Source organism: Uloborus diversus, chromosome 7 (genome assembly GCF_026930045.1).
Source record: "Uloborus diversus isolate 005 chromosome 7, Udiv.v.3.1, whole genome shotgun sequence".
NCBI lineage: Eukaryota > Metazoa > Arthropoda > Arachnida > Araneae > Uloboridae > Uloborus > Uloborus diversus.
The window spans coordinates 111,535,343-111,539,253 of NC_072737.1; positions in this window are offsets into that span (position 1 = coordinate 111,535,343).

Consider the following 3,911-nt stretch of genomic DNA (forward strand, 5'->3'; position numbering starts at 1 on the left):
ACTCTGGGTTAATATCTACGGCCTGTGTAAGATGTGATGATAGAGCATAGATTAATAGTATCAGACGATGAGCGATGGTAATTGATGCAAAGTTATGGATTTCGGAAACAGCGATAAGCAGACGCACGTTGAGAGAAAATTAATTGCAATAGTTTTTCTTTCCTTCCCTTCTTTTGAGCTCAGGGAGTCTTGGTTTAATAAAAATGGTAAACATGTAACTAAATCTATTTAACGAAGACTTTTCACGTTTTCGAAGCCTCCACTGTAGTTTTAGGAAAATTCTGCTTAAGGACGCATATTCTACTCATAGGCGATTTTTTGTGGCCCCTTGAAAGTCGTTAAATAGAGAAATGAAAATCCTTTATTTCTTAAAAAATAAGGTTAAGAATTGAATACCTAAATCAAAAACATTTCGCAATTAAACACTTGTAAATGAATGTTAAATTGTTTACATGCGGCAATTTATCTCAGTTTGAAATCCACTCAGTCTAGCTCAATCAAGTTTTGGCAGTGTCTCGATTGCTGTTGATACCTTAAGAAAATGTGACAGCAGATCATCAAAAATTGCTTTGGTCATAAAAATGCAAATGCAACACGAAATAGGGTCCATCAAATTTAAATGCTTTTCTGAGTACATTTAATGAAATATTTGTTTAATATTGTGTGATCATTCAAAACAAAACAAAGAAAATGTTGAGATTATTAGAATAGTTTTGAGATTTTAAGCTGTTGGAATATAAATTGATATTTGCTGAGTATGAAGAAAAAGAATATTTGGGGGGACTCATCAAATGAAAAGGTGGTTTGAAACCAATTTAATTCAGGGGTGTTTAAATCAGGGGCAAGGGGGAAGACAGTGGCGTTCCAATGGGGTCTGGCACCCCTGGCGAACTCAAAGGATTGCGCCTCCCCTGCCTCCGCACCAAATCATAGAAACAATAAAATCAATCACATAAGCAATTTATTATGAAACATTAAGAAACCCGTTCTTAAACCAAAGACAGGGTACATTTTTCAAATTCTTTTTTTTTTTTTTTTTACAATGCCTTCGTTTCACTCGACTGCTCGTGAGCGACGCAAGGGAGGGTAATGTGTTTATGAGTCCATAAATGTTTATTCCTGTGTGGCGTTGTACAGGCTAAATGCCTTGTCTAATTTTGATGATTCTTACGTCAATCAATTTATCTTTACCTTGGAAGTGTCACTAAGCGCAATACATTAATCAAGATTTTATGAATAACCAATCGCCATGTTGTCTAGAGATCGTGTCGCACGCTACCTGAGTGCGACACAGCGTGCAACGAATACAGGTAGCTTTTCACTGTCTGAAGTTTTTGTTTACAAAGTCTACTAATTCGATTTTCATCTCTAACATGTTGCATTTGTTTTTGTCGTGATTCAGGGAACTGAGTTTCGCGATGTGTACTTTCTTGACGGGTTTTTGTAGTTTTCGAGAAAGATTTGACTGGCGACGTTTCCGAGCTTGCGTCATCATGAGTTATACATGCTGTTTATATGGCTGTGGTTGACTTAAGTTCGCGCATTTTTGCTAAAGGTCAAGCATATGTGACTTTAAGCCGAGTTCGGTCCCTAGAGGGATTAATAACCAGTAGTTTAGACCACTACAAGTACTTAATAATCCTCATGGTATAAACTCTCAATAAAATGACAAGATTGCGGAATTTACCGTCTTATGTTCATAATAACGACTAAGGTAATGAAAATTAACTAAAAAGTGTAAAATAAAAAATAATTATTTAATAAAAATAAAAAACACGACTGCAAAAAAACCAATATATATACATCGTGTCGCAAAAAAATACATGCACCCAGAAGAAATTGAGCTACACTCACGAAACTTGGCAGATTTGTAGTGTATAAGGAGATAAAAAGATGATTAAAAATTCAGAATAAACGATAATTTTATTAAGCAGTTACAGCATGCAAAAGATTACAAATCAGCAAATAGTAGTAAAGCCAACTCTGGCAGCTATACAAGCCGAGACACAACGTGGCATCCATAGGCGGATTTAGGACTGAGTTCCTTGGGGGGCAGGATTTTTTTTTTTTTTTTTTGAGCGACATTTTAAATTCCCCCCCCCCCCCCATGTTTTGGTCTGTTTTCCTCTGATGCATAAGGCCATGCTTTACTTTTTCTTTGTTTCGTTTTCATTAATGTGTTTTCATGCTGTCCTATTTGCAGGGGTGATTGTGTTCCGGTATTTTACCGAATTTCCGGTATTTTCGGACGTATTTCCGGTATTTTTATGTCCGAAAATACCGGAATTATGTTTTTTTTTTTGTTATGCTTTTATCTCCCTACCTCCGCAATTTTTTAAAATTATATAATACTCATCAAATATACCTGCAAGAGCCTTAAGATGGACACCTATCCCTTAAGATGGACAAATAAATGTCAAGATCATTTGTATAACACCAGCTCAAAAGTAACTTTGTAAGCCATTAAAAATTTAATCACATGTACACACAATATTTTGACTCAGAACTATTTAATACTATGGCAAAGATGCACTTTAGTAATAAGGGTCAAAGATTACCCCCCCCCCCCAGTCTCGCGTTGAAACTTTCAGGTATTTTTTGATGAACTCACAATCACCCCTGTATTTGAATTGACCTGAAGAGAGGTGACTGGTATCAAGAGAGTGACGCAGGGCTCCCTTTTAAGTAGGACATAGAATATTCCCTAATGTAGGTGGTCCGGGGGTCCCCCGGAGGAAATTTTGTAAAATGGATATAAAATTCTGCATTTCGAAGCCTTATAAGCGTTAACTGGATAGACAAAAATCTCTGGAAAAAAAAGACAAATATATATATTTAAGTTTTATGATTTAAATGTGTGTAAGTTAATACTTTAAAAGAAATGCTATACAGATTTAGAAAATATGTAACATGAGAGTAGCATACTATTTATTAGAACAATTCATAATTTATACACTTGATAAGAAATAAAATTGAAGCACACTTTGCTTAGGAGTTTCAAAGACTTGTCTAATTATTTTCAAGGTTTGGTTGGTTAGATTGGGTGTTTTGGCACAAGAGCCCTAGTAGGTTATAATGCGCCAATTCTTTTCAAGGATTTTAGAACATTTAATAATTTAAGGCACCTCATTTACACTTTCCAGTCTCTGAAATTGAGTTCTAGATTATACAATTGTACAGTATTATTCAAACTTTGTAAAAAAAAAAAAAACAGCTACTTTAAGTTTAAAAGAAAAAAAAAATAAACTATAGAATTCTCTCATTACAATAACCTTGTTTTTAATTATAAGCAGTGCAGAAAACGAAAAGGAATAGAGGTAGTGTATCATTTTTTCCGGGCTAAACAGATTAACAATATGCAGTAGAAGTAAGATAAAAGCAATCAGTACAAAAGAATTTCCAAAATACTACATTTGGGATTAAATAAATAGCAAGATATGAAACATCTGAGTCACAAAAATTTATTTCAAGTAATATGTTAAAAACGTAAGCACCATGATTTTTACACTTTTGATGCAGGATGTAGCAAGGAGCTGAATTTGACACATTTTGGCATTCCTCCCCCTACAATTTGTTAGAAATTTTAAAATTTCGGGTTTGTAGCCACACGTTTTCCAAATACTCAAGGTTTTCAAGCACTTGAAAATAAAATTAGTTTTTTCAAGCACTTTTCATTTTTTAAGGAACAAATCATTCAATTTTTTTGCGAGTTACGGACCCACTTCAAAGCAGTAGCCCGAAGCTATGGCTTATTTATCTTATAGGCAAATCCAGCCCTATATGTAATTCACTCTTACCTGCAGATTTTTGTAATTTTTACGAAAATTCGTCAGTTTTTACGGTTAAAGGATTTTTACAATTTTACCAATCTGATCGTGTGAATTCCAGAAGGTTCTTCAAAATGTTTGTCT